A 20,921-nucleotide genomic window follows, 5' to 3' on the forward strand; every position below is an offset into this window, starting at 1 on the left:
ATATTGGTTAGAATGTGGAGAAATTGGAACCCTCATACACTGCTGGTGAGAATGTACAAGGGTGCAGCTGCTTTGAAAAACAGTCTAGCACTCCCACAAAGGCCTACACATAGAATTCCCGTATGACCTAACAATTCCACTTCTAGGTATTCGTCCAAGAGAAAGGAAAACCTGTGTCTACACAAAGACTTGTAAAGGAATGTTCATAACCACATGATAATAATAGTCTTCTCTTTCTTTTCCGTTTTACTGCAATATCACTTCTGTCATATGTCAGTAGTACCAGAAATGGTTGCTTTCCCCGCACCACGTAGACATCAGCTAACATAAATTTGCAAAAGCCTCAAGATTCAGGAGACTAAAGGGTTCTACACATATTGTAGGCAGGTGACTGACTATCATGATCTCACAGCCTCCATTTCAAAGAGCCTAGCAATATTCTGGAGCTTATTAGCATATCATGTGTCAAATAAAGCCCATGTTTCATATATAGTACCTTATTAAATAATGATTATGTCTCAAGGTAGGAGCTGAACATATTTCATCTTTTTTTCTCTGCAGTTAAATAAGGTTACCCTCAGCAGCTATTGACAGGTATGAATGGCCAAATCGACACTGTTCCTGGCACTGAAATTTAAGCAGCACCCACTTTCCCCACGCACACGTTGCTCTGTGCATCTATTTTAAAATTATTTCTGACTTTTAAGATTAGCAAAGGTGAAAGATTCATGATAGTGCAGCCTAGGGTCCTCCATGCTGAACTCCATTTTCAGTGTTTTAATATATGATACAACACTGCATTTCAAGCAATGCACAGCCAGAGAGACTAGATCTGTTTCTCCAGGGATGTTGAGGTGATTCTACTTCCAAACTTACTGAGATCTTTGCTTCTTTGGAAATAACATTCTAAAGTCAGACTGACTCTTGCCAGTCTGGGCCCTGTCTAGGTTTTGCTTGGACCTATTTATAAGTGAATGACAATCATTCCCTGTGGTGTCAGTAATTGATGATGTAGGACAGCCGTAGTTTGATTAATGTCTAAATGTTATTTGACATATACCCACATTTTAAAAATAGTTTTGGTAGCTGGGTGCGGTGGCTCATGCCTGTAATCCCAGCACTTTGGGAGGCCAAAGTGGGTGGATCACGAGGTCAGGAGATCGAGACCATCCTGGCTAACACGGTGAAACCCTGTCTCTAGTAAAAATACAAAAAATTAGCTGGGCATGCTGGCAGGCGCCTGTAGTCCCAGCTACTCAGGAGGCTGAGGCAACAAATCGCTTGAACCCGGGAGGCGGAGGCTGCAGTGAGCCCAGATTGCACCACTGCACTCCAGCCTGGGTGACAGAGTGAGACTCTGTGTCAAAAAACAAACAAACAAACAAAAAACTTTGGCTGCCCATTTCCTGCTTATATCGCTACTAAAAATAATGCTTCTACTAGGTACCAGAAAATATTTGGCCACATTAACTAATAGAGAATTGTTTTCTGTTTAGCAGGACTATGATGGAAAGATATCTATTTCCTCATTATGTATGTGGAGTTCCAAGTGTGAAAGTACTGTATGAGAGAGAAATACTAGAAGCCTCTGACACTCTATCCTTGAATGAGGCCACATCTGAAGTATGATAGAAAAAAAAATGACAGTGGGTGTGATCCTATTAATATGCTTCTTGTTAAAATAACTGAATATCTAGTATTGAAACTAATAGATAATACTACTTAATAGTTTACAAAAGCTCAAATAGAAAATAATATACATCTTACAATAATAAAACTTCACTTTAATAAGATCTATCACGTTTCAAGGCCAAAGAACACATTAGGTTATTTCAAATGTAAGACTCCATACAGTGAAAGCCCAAAGTAATTTAGTCTTATCATTTAACACAAGCATATAAAGGTTCCTCAAACATCAGTTGGGTTTCTTGTATACTTTAAATACAGTTTACTTTCATGTGGTATGAAAGTATAATTCTTCACACTAGATATTGGAACCATGTTGACTGTTCATTTATTTATTCCCCAGATACTTATTCAATATTGTATCAGGTTGAATTGTGGCTCCCCAAAATATGTCCACCCAGAACCTGAGAATGTGATCTTATATGGAATAAAGGTCTTTGCAGATGTAATTAAGGTAAAGATCATTAGATGATATAACCCTGGATTAGGGTGGGCCTTAAATCCAATCACAAGTTCTTATGAGAGAAGAAGAAACAGATACAAAGACACACAGGGAAATTCCATGTGAAGACGGAGGCAGAGATGGGAGTTACGCAGCTTTATGCCAAGGAATGCCAAGTGTAGTCAGCAGCCATAGAATTTAGTAGAAAGGTACAGGACACATTGCCTCTCAGAGCCTCCAGAAGAAACCAACATTGCTGACACCTTGATTTCTCATTTCTGGTCTCCAGAACTGTGAGAGAATAAATTTCTGTTGTTTTAAGCCACCGAATTTGCTATGGCAGTCTAGGAACCTAATACAAATACCAGCAACATGCCAGGTTCTGGGCTTGGTACTTGCCATATAGAGAAAAGCTAGTTCCTTCCTCTGAAAATTCGTGGTTGCCTGGGGAAGAATGTCCAATAAACCAACAATGACAATGCATTAGGATGGATAGGGAACTGTGAGGATGCCATGGAGGACAACCAAGGTGAATGAGAGGTAGTCAGGGAAGCCTTCTGGAAGAGGGGATGGTTGAACCGAGTTTGTAAAGACTTTCCAGATTATTCAGTCCTGATTAGGACTAAATACACATTTCTGCTGACTACTACTATTGCTACTTTATTGAACAGAATGTTTAGAGCAGGCAGTCACTAACAGTGTCTAACACACTTGTCCAGATTTCAAGACTTCTCCAGCTTTCTCAAAGCTCTTTCTCCCCTACATCTTATTAGACTACCCACTTTGTAGGAAAAAAAATATTAAGAATTCTTTGAATTAAGACTGTATTCTCTGTAAAAGTGCACATTCATCCTGCAAGATAGGAACAGATTTTGCTATTACCAGTCAGTAACACCTCAGCAGGAATGAACCCGGCGTTCCTATCTAAAGGGTGCCCTAGATGTGGGAAAGAGAGGCATAGCAAGTTGCAGTGGTGTAAAACTGTAAAAGCAAATGAGCAGGCCCCAGTGGGCGTTCTTCCTGCCTGATTGGAGCAGAGCTAAGCCAAATGGAGGGGAGTTGGGCAGTCAGGATGCAAGTCTGTAGGTATGTGAGAATCAATGGGACACACGTTCAGGAAAAACAAGTGAAGGTAAGAGAGTGAGCTCTGAGAGAGGTGTTGCCATTGCATGACTTTCCCTTTGGCAAATTCTGCTTGCTGATAGTGCCAGCCAGTCAGTTATCCTCTCTGACCCCTTCCTTAAATTCTTTTCTTGGCTTCATTGGTTTTGCTGTGTAGCGCTTAAAGCACCCAACTTGTAAGTTCCCTTTCATGTTATTTAGTCTACAACTCTTAATTTAAACTGTATCTACACTGAGATACGAATGAAAATGTTTTAGCTGAAAATCTGTATTTTTGCCCACACATCCTTATAATAGTCCTACACCTCTGTCATATGCATTAGAAATACTTTAATATTGTTCATTCACTCTATTTCTCACGTACTAACTTTTGTTTTCTTGTGTTATGGTGGAAAGAACACAAGTTTGTTGTAAGGCAGGTGTAGGTTTGGAGCTACTGGGGTCTTGGGTAAGTTATCTAATCTCTACTAGCCTGTTTCTTCTGTACAATGGTGTTACAGGTTGAATTGTGCCCTTTTAAAATGTATATGTCTAAATACTTACCCCCACAACTTCAGAATGTAGAGATAGGGTCTGTATAGAGGTAATTAAGTTAAAATTGTTAACTTCATTGGTTGTTAGGGTGGGCCTTAATCCAGTCTGACTGCTCTCTCTATAAAAAGGGGAAATCTGGACACAGACCTGCAGAGAAGGAAGATTATGTGAAGAGATATAGCGAAAAGACTATCATTAACAAGCCAAAGAGAGAGGTCTAGAACAAATCTGCCCCTCACAGCCCTCAGAAGGAACCAACTCTGCTGACATCCAGATTTTGGACTTCTAGTCTTCAGAATAATGAGACAATAAAGTTCTGATGTTTCAGGCACCCAGTTTGTGGTATTTTTCTTTGGCAGCCCTAGCAAACTAATTCAAATGGCAATAATAATAGTTACCTCAAAAGGTGGCTTATGGAGATTATTTAATGTGGCAGAAGTTGTTGGCTGCTTTTTCCAACACGTCACCTTTTCTTACTCATTAACAGTGCTCTAATTCTTCTTTAGGTAACAGGAAGAGATCCCTTGATCTCAAATAGGTGGAGGCAATCCCTGGAACAGGGTGAGCTTATGACAGAGCTGTAGCCCATGAGATATAAAGGGGGGCTGCTGTGGGGCTCTGAGAAAGATATTTTTTTCCTGATAAGAGGCGCACAGGAGGAGCAACACTGGCCTGTGTTGTCCTTTGTCTCAAGGCTTTGAAGTGGATTGTGGGAGGATGTGATGCTTGATGCTGCTGCAGCCATCTCAGAATGTGGGAACATTGAAGAGGTGAAAAGTATCACAGAAATTGCTGAACTGATCAGGAGCTCTGATTTCATTGATTTGTTGAATCAATTCCAGTGACTGCCTATATCCAGATGGCTTGTCTTAAGAAAAAATAAACTTCTATTGTTTAGGCACTGTTAGCCAGAGATTCTCACAGCAAACCAAAGCAGTCAGGCTCTGGCTTCATACTGTGCACTCATTAAACACTGCTTCCTCTTCCTCTTTGTTCTTATGTTGAAGCTTCTGAAGCTTTGTTCCTCCTTCTTCCTTTTGAGGTGTCCTCATTTAGGCTGCCTTGATAGCCTGCCTCTCTATCTTTGGTTTAATTTATTTGGAAAAAGTGCAGTTAGCTCCCTTATCAGATGTGTTTTCTTTCTTTCTTTGACCCATCTCTTACAATTCACTTCCTTCAGTTCATTTTCCACAAACTGACCTCCTCTCCTGCTTTTTAGCTCCCTTTACCCAGGAAAAAAAAAAAAAAAGAAGAAGAAGAAAGAAAGAAGGAAGAAAAGAGGGGAATTTTCTTGTCCCTGGTGTTTGTTTTTGTGCAACTAGGAGGATAAATTCCTGGGATAAAGCTCTTGCTCTGAATCATTTGCCTTGCAAACCACCATTTCAGGATTTACAAATTACAGAGTGTGACCAGGGCTTTGGTGATGGCTCCAGAGGAGAATGAATGGGAAAGGGGCTGGAGTCATTGAACAGGCTCTGGACTTTTCCATCAGGAGATCGCTGGTTTAATTTGGCTCAAGGTAATAGCAAGCAAAACTCCAAATGAGAAATAGCTTGTAGTGGGAGGGAGAGGGGAGAAAGGAAAAGGAAAGGCATGCATTTTAAAACCAATTCTCATTTAATACATCACTGCCAACATTGGAACAAGGGTAAAAAGAGAAAACATACCAGTCTTCCTCCTCCTGGGGTCTTCCCCCAACTACCTTAGGAGTAATCACGAGGTATTATTCCAGGAATGGTTTATGAATATGTAGTTACATACGATTATAGATAACATTTACTGGTATAGCCTTTTTATTTTCTACAAATGGGTTCACTGTAAATACTATTCTATAATTTGTTCTTTTACTTCAGAATATATCTTGAATACTTGAGTGTACATCTATATACATTCCATAAATGCCTGAGTAAATGATGAGGTTACGCTGCTAAAATTATCTTTCAGAAAAGAAATATAATTATCACCAGGTCTTTGCAAAATCTCCGAGGTTATGAGAAGCCTTCTTTGTTACTTAATTTTGAACTAAAGATTATTGTTTGGGAAAGACACATTAGCCTGAAACAATCTTGGTTAACATGAGTTTGGATACCTATTATGGTCACCTGTGACACTGATTAAAAGGGGCAAAGAAATTTATCACAGATGAGTCTTTACTTCTTGGAGTAAGACAAAAAGCTTCAAGCTTAAAATTGTAAAAAGAAGCCTTTCAAAGATTATTTGCCAAGCAACAGAATTAGTTGTGTTGTGAGATCTAGCACACAGCCCTACAGAATGAATCTTAATAAAACAGTTTTACTGATGTTCTATGAATGGGTACTTGTAGTTTGTGATAAAATTTCCAGTGATAGCATCATATGTGGGTCAACAAATGCTGTATCTCAAGTAACAGATGGAAATAAGGAAAATGTACTCTGAAAAAATATGTATCAGATGACTCAGAAAGCAGCTCCAGTTTGTAAAAGACTAATGTCAAAAATGTATGTGAAGTATTCAAATAATACTGATTCAAGAAATGCAAAATGTAGAAATATTTCTGAAGTAAAAGGTTATATGATATGCAATCTTAAATGTGAATGTGTAACTACATTAATAAATTAAATATAGCAAACATTCAATAATTTCATTTATGATTCTAAAAGTATGCACATTTAAGTTGGCCAAAGACATTTTTTTTAAATCTCCATGTTGAAGAAGATGAGATTCTTTTGTATTCTAGGTAAATTTCTATTACAGCATAATGGAAGATCTACCCCATTCTTAAGGACCGCATAGTATCCCATGGTAGAAAGGCACCATGCTTTATTTTGTCGGTTATCTATTGATGGCTATTTACATTTTATGTTCTGCAATTACAAAGTTCCAATTACTTTCTCAGATGTATCTTCAGACACTGTTGCAAGTACATCCATGGAATAGATTCCCCCATCTGTCAATTCTGGGCCAATTTATATTGTAATTGATTATAATTTTTCATTCCTCCTTCATTTTCTCTCTTGCACACTAAGAGGGAGGTTCTATTAGCATAGCACATTTGAGTTATAAGTAGTAGTCAAAATCAGCAAGAGAAATGTTTTATTACTGTATACATGTTCACTGTGAAGGTCCTAAGGACCTCTCCCCTCCAATAAAGCCCAAGGTCCAAATAACAAAACAGGCTCCTACCAAAGGAGAACTGAGTAGAGCTGAGAACCTGGAAGTTGCCAACCTGGGAAAGATCTGAAAGATAAAAGACCAGCTGTGGAGGAAGCTAAGAGAGGGGATTAAAAGGGTGATTGGAGAGGAAGCTTTCTGATTTGCATGATTTGGACTCTGTGTGGTTTGATAAGTGCTTCATCCTGTAACTCCAGGAATACTTTATTTCTGTTAACGGAACTCAACGTTCACACCCTACCAGATATTGTAGACATTACTAATAAGTTACAATAAATACTGCCAATTCCCTTCCAGAAAAGCTGTCTCAAATTATACTCCCACCAACAGTTTTTCCCCATATTCTTACCAACATTACATCAAGCTTTTTAATTATTGCCAGTTAGTGAAAAATGGTAACTCAGTGGCATTTCTTTAACTATATAAGTTTAAGCATCTTTTCATGATCATTTACTAATTGCATGTTTCCTTCTTTGCCTATTTTATATTTGGTTCTTTATATATTTTATTGATATTCAAAGATTTTGTTATATATTAAGACAGTTAACCCTGTTGTCTAGTGGGGTAAATTACTCCCCCATTTGTTATTTATCTTATATTGTTTAATTAATATTTATGGCTGTGCAGGAGACTTAAATTCTTATATAATCAAATGTATCAGGTTTTTGGGTTTTTTTTGTTTGTTTTTGTTTTTTTGTATGTGAAGTGTTGCAATAATTTAAGGCCAACTCAGAACACAGAAAAGCAGAGTCTCTTCCCAGACACTTTCCAGCCAAGTGACCTTGGACAAGTCATTTAAAAGTAAATATTTTCCTTTACAAAGAGGAAATTTTCTCTTCTTCCTCTGTTTTTTTTTCCTGCTGTGTTGAGAATCGAATGAGGCAAGGTTTATCAAAAGCTCTTAATTCCTCAAAGTCCACGTAAATGATAAAGTAGTTTATATCTGAAAATGGTGGTTAAAGGTGAAATATTTTTAGAAGATGAATACCTCTAAAATAAACTCTTCAATTAGGTGAAAAATAATGCAGCTTTGCAGAATCAACTAAATCAGCTTCAAACAAGTTTAGAGGTTTCCTAAAAATTCAAACAAGTTTAGAGGTTTCCTAAAAAATTCTTTCTCCTGTTAATCAAAATTCTCCTTAAACCATCCCAGTCACCATAAGCCATCAGGTCACCTGAATGACCCTTGCATTTGGAAAGCTCCTCATGTGTCTCATCAATAGTAGAGATTGGTGTTTAGAAAAAATACCTATGCACTCACTCCTCTGTTCCCAGGGAATCTAATCAATTGAGGATAAAAAGAAAGAGCAAATTGGTGATCAAAATAGAGCATCAGCTGTATTTATGATAAAAGGAATTGGGGAATATGAAAGGATCTCTGACCACCTCCTCTAAACTTAAATCTTGGGACTTTACATCTCTGACTCAACCACCAGGTACAAACCGAAACAGAGACCAGGGTTCTGCTCAGAGTTCTGCCTGGGCTACCAGAAGCAGCTGTGTGGCCTGTTTACTGCATAGAGTCACAGGGGCAAGGCCCTTGGAGCAGGACACAGATTGGTGTAAAGGGCACGAGAGAGAACTCAGCCATAGGGTGGCCTAGGTGTGTATCAATATCGTGGTCCTGCCCCTGACCAGTTCAGTCAAAGGGCTTCAGGCTCTCTCCCTTTTCAGATGAGGCCCTCCTTTGGAAGAGTGTAAGGGCAAGTGAGAGAGGAAGAAAGGCTCATGCTCTTCAATATTGCCCACATAGAGGTCCTGAATGGAACTCCTTGCTTTCTATGGGAAAGATGAGGAAGGAGAGTGAGAGATCAGTCTTCGGCCATTAAGAGTATGGGCTTTGATGCAGATAATAGTGGCTTTCAATTTGCAAACATTAACTGGACACTTAAACTATGAGATTCATAGATGCCTCCTCTCCAAAGCGGGATATGAATACCAACCTCTTGGGCTAGGCAAAAGAATTAAAGAAACGATATATGTCAGGCTCACTCCTGACCACTCTTTAGCCAAGTAACTGGAGCAGAACACGAACTCAATGATGGCTTTCTTTCTATGTTCCCCTAAATCTTTTCTAAAGACTAGGTTGAGCTTTGCTCCTTCATCTCAGTGAAAGCGAATAGTCACAGATCAAGCCTCCATCCACTGTTTAGTTTCACATTCTTGCAGCTAATTTCTTCACATTCTTGAAGCCATTTATTTTATCCTTTTCCACTTGGGCCCAATAACCTAACTCTGGATGTTGCTATGGCTCTGTCCAGAGCTCTCCTTTAATCCTCTCTATTTGTCTTAATTTGCAGAGCAATAGATTGGGAAGGCTCCCCAAGACTAAGAGGGGTAGGTGCAGGTACATCAGGCTTCTCCTTCTGTGGCCCCCCAAAGCTGCCTGCCTACTGTTATGCCTCACTCGTGACCAAGATTCAAGAGTCTTTTTCTCTGAATTCACTTGATATCAGTGATTCTACATTTCCTCCCACTCCAAATCTTGTGGCTCCTTCTTCCACAGAGAATTCCAAATTAGGGTTATTAATACTCATGACCAGGTCTCCCAAAGAAAACAGGCCATCTGGCACCTTTGGCAAGGATCCAAATTGTAACTGTTAAAAACAAATCCTTCTAAATAAATGAAAAATAAAAGAATGAACACCAAAATTTTCAGCTTTCTTCACCTATCTGAAGAAGCCAGAGGGCAGAATGGCCCCAGCTTTGGAGAAAGCTCCCACCCGACGCCATAGAGCACTCAGCCTTAGAGGGCAGTGACTTCAGGATGCAGACATATGGAGAGGTTATTTGTTTCTCATTTATCCAACAGATAAGAATATGGAAATAGTCTCAGTCCATTTGTTTGATGGGTCTCCTAAGCCAGTGATAAACAAATCAGTACAATTAGTTTTGGCTCATCGTCATTAAGGAACCTTCACTGCTGGGACACAATTTAATTATACCTCCTACTCCACAGGAAAGCAAACCTTTTCAAGATGGGTGGCCTTTGTTGGGGTTGTGGCAAAGTGGAAGCGGGTGGGGAGGTTTGGAGGCACTTTCTGTATGACCCCTTGAAGATGTTGTGTATGTGTGAGGCACAGCATGGGTCTGTCCAGGATGGCTCTAAGTGCTCTTGCTACAAGTTCTTGGGAAGTCATTTGAGCAAATCTGCATTCTGTGTGGAGCTCCGAACTATAACAGTGCTAACAGATTGAAACAATGAATAAAGATTAAAATGATATTGAATCCAGCTGTCACATCTGACCAGAAGCAGAATGCCTGATATGGGTTCAAGTGCTTCCCCTATACCCTTTTGTGATGGTTGCATAACTGCCTTCTGCCTCAGCTTCTCCAGCTGAATCACTGGCATTTTCTAACTAACAAGCAGCTACTACTCCGTAAATGAGACCTGGGAACTTAACTTTTTGTACCGCAGTTGGTGCTCAGTGGACTTACAGTTTTGAATAGTGTCTGTCTAAATCTCAGGCAGATTTTTCCATATGGAGGGAGGAACCATTTCACATCTTTCTACTTGATTCCTTCACCTCCAAGTAGACCTCATCCTTAATGCAGATCTAAAGAGATGATCCCACTAGAATAATTGCAATTTTGATTTGGAAGTGATCTTAGCAGATCAGTGTGGCTAACATGCTAAGTTTCAAATGAGGAAACTAAAGCCCAGAGTGGTTAATTGGTTTGCCCAGATTGCCCAGTTTGATGAGCAAAACTTGTTACTTAAACTCAAAACTCAATTGGAAGGTTTCCTCCGCTATACCAACCTAACAGAAGATTCCTCGAGTAACAAAACATCTTCAATATTTAATTTACTACTTCGATCTGTAGTTCTTTCCCACTGGGTTCCAAGATCATCAATGAAAAAGAATTATTTGTCCAAGATCAAGCAGCTTTTAAATTACAGAGGTCAGTAATCAATTAAATATACAATTTTGGAGTTGACTTTATTTTACCTTCCTTCCCAAAGTACTGTGAGATACCTATTGATTTAAAAGCTTATCTTTAGGAAGGGGAGTTGGAGGGGAAGAAAAAAAGGTTATATTTAAACACATGAAAGGGGCCTGAATTCTACAACTTGGAGGTAAGACACGTAGGAGAGTTTCCTGACCTTCATCAGACAGTGAAGTAAGTTAGAAATAAGTTTTTCTTTAATTAAACTAGAAAATTTAGGGAGTGATTGCCATGGTACTTACCATTAGCTACCCTAAGTCATGACACTTTTTCCATCTTTGTTTGAGATGATAAAGGCAGTCATACGTATCTTCTCACCAGAACAAGAAATCCTACCCTTAAACATCTGCCTAATTCATTTGCAACAATATTATGAAGAGTATACTGTTTTCTCAGCCACATTTATAATAATAAAATTAACATTAAAAAGGGTCTGTTAAGTAAGTACCTGGAGTACACACAGTATGTACATGTTATGGTTAATTTATGTGTTAACTTGACTGACTCATGGGGTACCCAGGTATTTGGTCAAACATTATCCTGGGCATGTCTATGAGGGTATTTTGGGAGGAGATAAACATTTGAATCAGTAGACTGAGTAAAGCAGATTGCCCTTCCTAACATGAGGGATACCTCATCCAATCTGTTGAAGATCTGAATAGAATAAAAAGGCTGACCTTCTCATGAGAAAGAGGGAATTTCCTCCTGCCTGACTGCCTTGAGCTGGACATCATGTTTTTCAGCCTTCAGACTCAAACTGAAACATCTGCTTTTCCAGAGTCTCAAGGCTGCCAACCTTCAAATGAGAACTATACCATTGGCTCTCCAGGGTTTCCAACTTGCCAACTTCAAATCTTAGAACTTGTCAATTTCCATAATCACATGAGCCAGTTCACAATAAATCTTTTCCTATGCGCGCACGCGTGTGTGTGTGTGTGTGTACATGAAATATATTTTCATGCTTCAGCCAAGGGTAATAAGTGGAAGAAAGTAGGGAAAGTGTGTGTGTGTATATATATACATACATATATACATATATATACACACACACACGCACACATCCTATGAGTCCTATTCCCCTGAATAACTCTAATATACACTCAATAAATATTTGTGAATGAACAAATAGATTAGAAAACCTAATTCAAGAAACTTAAGAGACTTTGTAAAATCAAACTTTCCTCCAACAAAACTAAGCAACTTTACCTAAAAATAGGTTTCCCCACCAGAATGTCAAAAATGAGACTACTAGATGTTTAAGGTGATATGGATTCTAGGAAGAACAGGATGTGGTCGAGATATCATTTAGCTCTCACAATGGATAATAAATGCATCAGGAAAAAGGCACCAGGAGTGTGTTCAGAAATCCTGCTGCCAAGATTGGGTCAAGGTTGTAATAAGACATCAAGACATTTTGACACTATATTCTACTATGTGAAAAACTTCATAGAGTTGTAGAAATTGACAGGATACTGACATGGCAGAAAGCCCTCCTAAGGGCCCAGGCAAAGATCAGAAAGGAGCACTGATGAAAAAGAGGAACAAATCTGGAGGTGTGGGACATCTTCATGAACCTGTTCATATCCCCTGAGGAAATGGCCCTACCCACAGGAACATTTTCAGATTGTGGAGATTTTTGAGGTTGATTCCAATTTGAAAAAGATATGAATGACTGAATTCAATACCTCTTCTTTTTTCAATATGCATGTTAAAATGACAAAGTGGGCCTAACAGATAAATCAATACATGTTAAACAGATCCTGAATTCAGACCAAACTGAATAATAAGACAGAAATCAGACCCAACATTTGTATTCTCTATTATTCTGAGGAGCTAAAAACACATCTATATCTGTTATACCATTTAAAGCAGAGAGAGAGGCATTCTCTTTGTATGGTTCAGGAAGGCCCATATGTAGCAAACTAGAAAATTCCAAATTAATAGGGGAAATTTGAGAAATGGCCAATCAAAATCAGGAATCAGTACTTTGAGATCACGATGCAAAATCAGGAATGAAGAGTAGGCTTGAGAAAAGAGACTAGAGGCGAAGGTATTATAGCTGTAGCTTTTGTGTTTTTATTTCATACTTGGATTACATTTCTACTTCCAGTATCCTCTAAATTCCTTTGTTTTACAAGTCCTCCTCTAAGGGTTATTTTGCAGCACTACTTCTCATCAGTTTCCCTAGGCTTGGTGTGCCTGTAAGTCATGTCTTTTGGACTTTGCCAACTCTATATGGCAGCATCTGCCTCTCTAGCTTCTTGAAAAATCTCCAGCACAACTAGATTTATAGCAGATGTTCTTTACTTCCAAAGGCAGCATTCAATTTTGAAAGGTTGCTAAATGATATAAGCAATTGAACAAAAAATCTGAAATTGAACATGATGGAAAGTCAAATGAAGTATAAGATAGGTCTAATGGTACCTTTAAAATAAGAAAAAAAAAAAAAAAAAAGAAGGTGTCAACTCTTTGTTTCATGTCCTTCCTCTTTCTCCTTCTAGGTCCAACCCTAAAGGGAAGTAAGAATGCAGGTTTAGAAATGACTTAAGCAGTACCAATCCCAAGGCACCAGCAGATGACCTCTTTACTCAAGAAAATCAGCTAGGTAGTAGAACAGGTGAAGGTACGTATGGTTCATGAGTGTCATTACCAATAGTACCCTACAATAGATCTGTGGGACCCCAAAAATTCTCAAACCATATGCTTCATCTCACATATTTATTTAACCCTGCTCTCCTTCCTTTATTCATTCTCTTGAGCCCACCTAGATTCTTGCTCAGTACTTCCCTCAGGGTGGGCTTGTATGTATGCTGGGTAGTCCTATACTATGGCCTACTTCACATTCACATTAGGTCTGTGCATCCACCTCCTTGTATTAATGTGATGTTACAACATGGGGGTTGGGTAGGGGGTGGTTTGGTGTCCCAAGACATTTTCTATGGCACAAGTGTGGGGTTCATTATTGGTGATAAGCTACTGTCAATCAGTTTTCTTTCAAATATTGGCAAACTACATTAAGCTGTTATTATCACATGACCAGATACTTAATTTTCAATAATAGACAATGTTTTTCTTTTAATTTTTACTATGCATATATTTTTCGGTCTTTTTTTGTTCCTTTTTATGTCAGCCTATTTTGTTACTTAATACTACTTATTCTAAACCATCATTAAATCTACTATTTTATTTTACTTCCCATCAAATGCATGTTATATTTATTTGTTGTAAGTACTTCTTAGTAATTTTGTAGCCCTATGCAAAATCTAAAGTAACCAATAAGATTACTTCTGTGCATCCACTTGCTGGACCTTCATTCCATTCTTAAAAGGACAATGTGTTAACTCATAGTCAGGGAAAGAGTGAAGACATGGAGTGAGAAAACCCAACTAGTCATGGTGCGGGTTACTTCACTTGTCTGTACTTTAGGTTACTCACACGTCAAATAGGAATAACAATGTACGCTGCTGATACCATAGGACAGTTGTGTGTATCTAATGTGTACATATCCGGATGTTCAACTGGAAATTTTGGCTGAACACTCAGCTCTCACAGTTATCAGAGATGAAAATGATCTGTGAAACAGGCAAGCCTGTAGGACTTGAAAAAGAAATAACAAAAAGTAATTACATGGTTTGCAGACAATTCAGGCACACTGAGGATATAAAAGGTTTGAGAGCAGAAAGAATTTGAGGGGGGATTTCTTATTTCTTTAGCAAGAACTGTACTTTGATGTCCCTCTTCCAAAAGTGTGCTTGCGCCCTCACTTCTACTAGTGAAAGAGATTCTGACAAAATCACTTGGAAATTTGGTATCTGTGCCCTGTAACTGGGGTGATATAGTGAACTGGCATCTCACTTCCAGTGGTAACAATGGCAGATGTGTCTCCTAGAGTTTCTAGGAGTAGAAGTTTTATGTTTCCCTTAGATAAACACAGGCCCTACAAACAAGGCACTCAGAATGAGGTTGTGTTTACTCCATCCTGTTCAATGAGGCCTTTGAGATGGGAGACTGAAAACTCAGCATGCAGAAGCCAGGGGTGAACACCACCTCCCAATTCCTAGGGACTGTGGAAGAAGTAGGAAACAAGTCAGGAAAATACATGATGTGTATCAAGAGAACTGTGCTGCTGAAAGTTTCCCAGCACAGCAGTGGGAGGGGGCATTTCAAAGAACCTCTGAAAGTATCCCATGAGACAAAGAGCTTTAATATTGGCCAGACCCAGAAAACATGAGGCCAACTTACAGCAAAACTGTTGATGTAAGATCTTGCCTCTCCTCCAACCCTCTTGCTTCAACTCAAAATTGTCTATAAATAGCTGCTAGCTAGGGCAGTGAGGAGCAAGAAAAAGAAAACAAATTGGCCAGGTGTGGTGGCTCACGCCTGTAATCCCAGCACTTTGGAAGGCCAAGGTGGGTGGATCATCTGAGGTTGGGAGTTCAAGACCAGCCTGACCAACATGGAGAAACCCCATCTCTACTAATAGTACAAAATTAGCCAGGCGTGGTGGTGCATGTCTGTAATCCCAGCTACTCGGGAGGCTGAGGCAGGAGAACCACCCAGGTGGATGTTGTGGTGAGCCAAGATCATGCCACTGCACTCTAGCCTGGGCAACAAGAGTGAAACTCTGCCTCAAAAAAAAAAAAAAAAAAAGAAAAGAAAAAAAAAAAGAAAAGAAAAAGAAAAAAAATTAGATGCATCATATTCCCAGACTGCAGGCCCACTGGGAGGACGGGGAGTAGGTGTAATTTTGAATGAAGATGGGAGGTTTGACTACTACGTAGAACTGGACACTTCAGGTATCAAATTGTGACAGTATTTTATTATTTAAGTGACTGGAATCCTTCTTATTATCTAAGAGATATTAGAAAAGCTCTGAGAATGCCCAAGTTGAGTATTCATCCAGGAGCAGAGAAAGAACTGAATATATTTTAAAGGGAGAGATAGCAAAATAATTTTATCATTGCATTCCACAAGTTGTGTTCAAAACACTCGAGATACAAAGAAACACACACACTATATGTAAAATATATGATATATAAATATATATCAAATATAACATATATAATATATGATATATACTGATATGTAAGTATATATCATATACTATACAAAATAACGTGCCCCAAATTGAAGGATCTAAGGAGACTATAAAATAAAATGGAAATTTCCAAGGCCAACCTAACAAATGCAGATTTTTTTTAAGTTTCTGGATCCTAGAACTTACTATCTGCTTTGAGAATCCAAGCAGGCCTAGAGTATGGTGAGCAGGAGGGCCAGGTGAGGAATCTCATTAGAAAACTCTCGCCTCTCTAGCCATCTCCACCTTCCTATTTCTACCCCAGGTCTAGAGAAGGGATATGCAAGAGGGTCATTGAAAGGTCTGTGGGCTATTTTCAGGTCAGGAGATGGAGAGGACTGATGCCTAACTGACCCCTAACTCCCAGAGGCTGTTGGGGCAGGGATATCAATTGTTTCCCATGAAGCATATGAGAGCCATGTGAGTGAGACAGCAAGTGTGGGATTTTCTTACATCATGCCTGAAAGTCTGGAAGATTTACACTAAGGCTGAGTATGTGCCCTCCAGCTACTTGGGGCTTAGGGAAGAATCACCAGAGACCACCTAGACTAGAATATGTGCTTAGGATAAGGACCCTCAGAAGAAAGGGTCTGGTGGGAGATCTCTGAAGAGGACATAAAAGCTTCTTCAACCAGGTACAACTGGAACCATATGCCAGGCTCAGAGAACCAACAGCGAGTAAGAACTAGTGAGACTAAGGTCCTATCCCCTTTTCTTCCCTCCCACCTCTTGTCCAGCCCTGAGTTGGGCATATCAGGTGAGAAAAGAGGCGAGCATGGAGAGGGCGGGGAATGCACCTAAGTCCTATGACCCCTCCTTGAAGCAGGGCTCCACCTTTGAAAGTGGAGAAAGCTTAATATTAACTCAAGTTCAGAGTTTTGATTATTCCATGGAACTACAAATCATATTTCCTTAATTGAGCCTATGTTTATGTCTTCAAGGCATTTCAGGATGTCTATTATGCAGAAAATTATAGAGCGTTTTGGAATTTTCATCCACAAGCAAAAAGAGAGAGGGGAAGAGAGAGAGGGTGAGAGAGAGGGAACTCTCCTAAAATATTTAAAGGGGTGGTGAAAGATAATAGTCAACAATAACATAATAATATACCCTAGTGCCTGTCACGTAGTACATACTCAATAAATATTTGTTGAATAAATGAGGAACATAATAGTTTTACACACACATACACACACACACACCTGGAAAATATGTTTCTTCTAATAGTAACATTTCCAAATAAGTTCAGTATTATAATAACAATTAATAGTAATAGTACTCAATTACCTGCAATCTTGATAAGCAATGTTTGCAATGGAGAGCACTCATCCATCCATGCATTCATTCACTAATTTAAGTAGTAAATGTTGACTAAACCACTACTTTTTTCCAGGTACGATGCCAGGCACTGGAGATATAATAATGATGCAGCTCCTGTCTTCACATATCTTACTGTGTGAAGAAGACAGCAGACAAGCAAACAAGCAATTGCTTCTAGAAATGCTGAAATTCTGACTGGAATAGAGAAAAGGAAGGAAGAAGAAAGATGATTACAAAAATCTTATGAGCGGAGCTTGCCCTGGGCCTGCTGGACTGTCAATGGCCAGTTCTGGACAGTCAATGGCCAGCATGGAAGAGAACACAGGCTTGGAAAATAGCAGTCCCAGCAAAGAACAAGAGAAGGCAGAGGCTGTCAAGTAGGCATTTTGTTCTTCACAAATTTGTGCATTGGGAGTGGAAGCCCTGTTCTATTAGAGAATCATAGACAACTGATAGATGCTGGAATGGACTGGATGACTAGTGGGGGTCAAAGGGCCAGTGTGCCCCATAAACTATTTTACATTGTCTTGAATTCACCCATTCATTTATTTATTCAACAAATATGTATTAAGTGTTGGCTCTGGGCCAGCCTGTATAAACACAGGGTGGATCTAAGCTTACTCTGGTCTTCATGTTGTTAGTTACCGCTTTGTATTAGGCTGTTTTTCCATTGCTATAAAGAAATACCTGAGACTGGGTAATTTATAAAGAGAAGTGTTTTAAATGGCTTATTTAAATGGTTCTGCGGGCTTTACAGGAAGCATGGTGCACCTGGTTGGCTTTTAGGGAGGCCTCAGGAAGCTTACAATCAACACAGAAGGTGAAGGGGGAGCAGGCACATCATGTGGCAAACGCAGGAGCAAGTGAGAGAGAGTGGGGGTGGAGGTGCCACACACTTTTAAATGACCAGATCTCATGTGAACTCAGCAAGATCTCGCTTACCACAGAGGATGTCCCAAGCTATTCATGAGGGATCAGTCTCTATCATCCAAACACCTTCCACCAGGCCCTAGCTCCAACATGGGGGATTATATTTCAGCATGAGGTTTGGGCAAGGACAAATATCCAGACTATATCACTCGTCTTCCCAGGACTTCTCGTTTTACTCTTCTCTTAGAAAAGGCAGCAGCATAGTTGAGCATTAAGAACAGAGGCTTTGGAGTCTAGGTGACTCTTGTCAAGTTATTCAACTTCTCTGAACCTCCGTTTCTTCATGGGTAAAAATGCTATAGTAAAAGTGTCTCATTGGAGGGCTGTTGTATTAAATGCAATAATGCCTGTGGAGGACTTGGCATGTGCCTGGCCCATAGGGAGCCCTGGGTAAAGTGAGTTATTTGACATTATCATTTCCATCTTTTCTGTCCTGCTTCCCAGTGAATTGCACACTTTGTTGTACTTACCACAAATGTGTTAGAAATATTCCTCAGCCCCGCTTTGTGAAGCCACTTAATATTGGTATGTGGACAATCTCTTCTTTTTTTCTCTTCCTTTTAATCAGGGTTACTGTTAGCAACTAGGAAGCAACACAGTAATTATGACTCTAAAAGGAGTGAAATCGCAGAGGCTCATAAACTTTCAGAAAATGAAAGATCTCTCGGGCTGAAATTCTGAATCTTGGCTCTTACCACAAAGATGAGGAATGTGTGTGTGTGTGTGTGTGTGTGTGTGTGTGTGTGTAGAAAATTTGTTAAAATTCTTTTTGAGAAATTTCTAATTCATTGGAGCATAAAAAAAGTGTGTCTCATCTCTTAAAAGAAATTCTATGTGCCTTTTTCAGTGCATGAATATCTCAATAAGCAGCTTGATTTTGAAATGTCAAACTTGCCACAGAACTTGATTCTTGGGTAGGACAAATGCCTTTGATTTGTTGAAGAAATTTGATTTGGAAATAGCCAGGTGATTAGTTGTCGAGACTAGGGCTTTGAAGTCACAGAGTACGGATTTCTATTATGGGCCCTAGTGGAGCTCCAGACATTTGCATGTAAAATATTTCTAGAACTTTTGCATATGCTTAGATATTAAAATAAGCATGCCTAATGCATTTATAAGATCCCATCTGTCACATACACAATACACTTTCAAATGCTACCCAATAAGGAAACATCATCTTGTTGTTTAACCTTAATCAAATAGGAGAAAGAACACACAGTGCTGATGACCTATGATTGTTAAAGTCTTAAATGCATGGTTGTATTTAATTCTGTACATTGCACATTTGGGTACTGTTAAATAATAGCTCTTAGGAGATCTCCATTTGAAAGAAACTCAAGAATGTGGCGCTGAACCAAAGAGAGTCAAGAATCATTCAAGCATAAAAATAGAAGTCTAAAAATGACCTTGAGAGGTTATAACATCCAATTGCTACTTAAAGTTACAGACTTGTGGGTTGTTAGGGTTGATCCGAGACCCAAGGGAGATCACCTACTCTAAACCATTCATTTAACAAATCAGGAAACTAGGGTTCCAGTTAGAGTTTGCTGAAACCTTATTTGTGCTTTTCTTTCAGACTTTCAAAAAACAAAATTCTCCAATTTCTCCTAGCAACATATTCTAGTGCTTAATCATCAGGAAACTGCAGCTAGCTACCTTAATTCGCTCCAATTAGGCCTCTTTTCTTGATGAATGTGGATTTAAAATAATAGCACATCCTACATCTTCGTAAGTGACTAATGCTGGAACATGACACTATGGAAAAATGTTAGAAATGGAAAATAATTAATTCAGAGGTCAAGCTCACAAGAGACCTAACCACAGATTTTTCAGTAGATACACAGTTACTGTATGATGATGCAGGGTCAGGAGGGTTTGAAGTATGTGGTCTGCTCCTGAATAACAACTCTGTCCCTTAAAAACTGTGGAAATGAGCCAATTACTTAACTTCTCTAAGTCCCTATTTCTTCATAATGGCAATGGAAACTAGTGGAATGATCCTTTTTTTAAAAGGAGAGTCTAGCCCATTTAAATACTCAATATATGGCATTTTGATTGTGGTTGATATTACTGTTATATACAATATTTTCAGAGTAATAAGGAGAGTGATTACTTATTATTATCACCTCTATCATCTCTGTCATATGTTATTTAAAATATATATTAATACCTACAAAAAATTTACTACTAAAAGAGAGTTTGAAGGTCTAATATTTGGGGCAGGGTTGAGGGGAGTCCTACAATTGATGATGAAAGGATCTTTATCTACTTTCTTCCTTGGAGATCATTATGGATGATAGCAGCTAGAGGCACTATGTACCCCTCCATGAGACTGAACTAGGTGACATTTCCATATCATTCAAATCTAGGATTTCCTTACTTTAATCTATCCAACATCATTTTCAAATTCCATTTTATTTTCCTAGTTTCACATGGCATTAACTCATGTTTACAGTTAAAGGAAACTTAAAATCAGATAAGGAAAGCTGCATGTACAAGGTTTATGTCCAATCTCAAGATCCAGTTATAGGAAATAGCTATTATTTTAACCTTTTTTCAAAAATGCAGGAGATAACTCTTGCTTGTTATCACTGGAGATTCTAATTTATCCGGGCAAAATGAATTTCAAATGATCATTGATAGTGATAACTCTTATGCAAATCTATTTCACTTCAGTAGTTGAATATTAATTTGCACTATAATAAAACGCAAATC

At 38.9% G+C, this 20,921-nt stretch overlaps 1 protein-coding gene and 1 long non-coding RNA gene across 4 annotated transcripts in view; one reads left to right on the plus strand and one right to left on the minus strand.

The window, feature by feature from the left end:
• The window catches only part of ST6GALNAC3 (ST6 N-acetylgalactosaminide alpha-2,6-sialyltransferase 3), a 555,981-nt gene that overhangs the window by 124,330 nt on the left and 410,730 nt on the right, over nt 1-20,921 (minus strand).
• LOC114671936 (uncharacterized) lies at nt 13,382-17,987 on the plus strand. Its single transcript, XR_003722111.2, has 2 exons — nt 13,382-13,505; nt 17,350-17,987. It is a non-coding gene; the product is annotated as an uncharacterized LOC114671936 (long non-coding RNA).

The sequence above is a fragment of the Macaca mulatta genome, chromosome 1 (assembly GCF_049350105.2).
Source record: "Macaca mulatta isolate MMU2019108-1 chromosome 1, T2T-MMU8v2.0, whole genome shotgun sequence".
Lineage (NCBI taxonomy): Eukaryota > Metazoa > Chordata > Mammalia > Primates > Cercopithecidae > Macaca > Macaca mulatta.